This window comes from Elephantulus edwardii, unplaced genomic scaffold (genome assembly GCF_000299155.1).
Source record: "Elephantulus edwardii isolate Elephantulus edwardi_28Jun2011 unplaced genomic scaffold, EleEdw1.0 scaffold00528, whole genome shotgun sequence".
In the NCBI taxonomy this organism is placed as follows: domain Eukaryota; kingdom Metazoa; phylum Chordata; class Mammalia; order Macroscelidea; family Macroscelididae; genus Elephantulus; species Elephantulus edwardii.
The window spans coordinates 224,055-224,307 of record NW_006400278.1 but is presented as its reverse complement, the minus strand read 5'-3'; positions in this window follow the sequence as shown (position 1 = coordinate 224,307).

Here is a 253-nt window from a genome sequence, read left to right as displayed (position 1 = left end):
TTTTTCTTTTCCTTTTCCAAGAGGGCGGTGTACTAGGAGGGAGGGTTGGGAGGGGAGAAAAGTGCAAAAATGAATGCATGGAAATCCAAAGTCTCTGTAAATTTTCATTGAAATTAATAAGAAATTAAAAAAGAAAATGGAAAAAACAAATCCTAGCTAGTAGCATGTAATAATTCATGCTGAGAAAGTTGGATTCATACCAGGAAGGCAAGGATGGTTCAAGATGTAATCCATCACACAAATAAAACAAAGG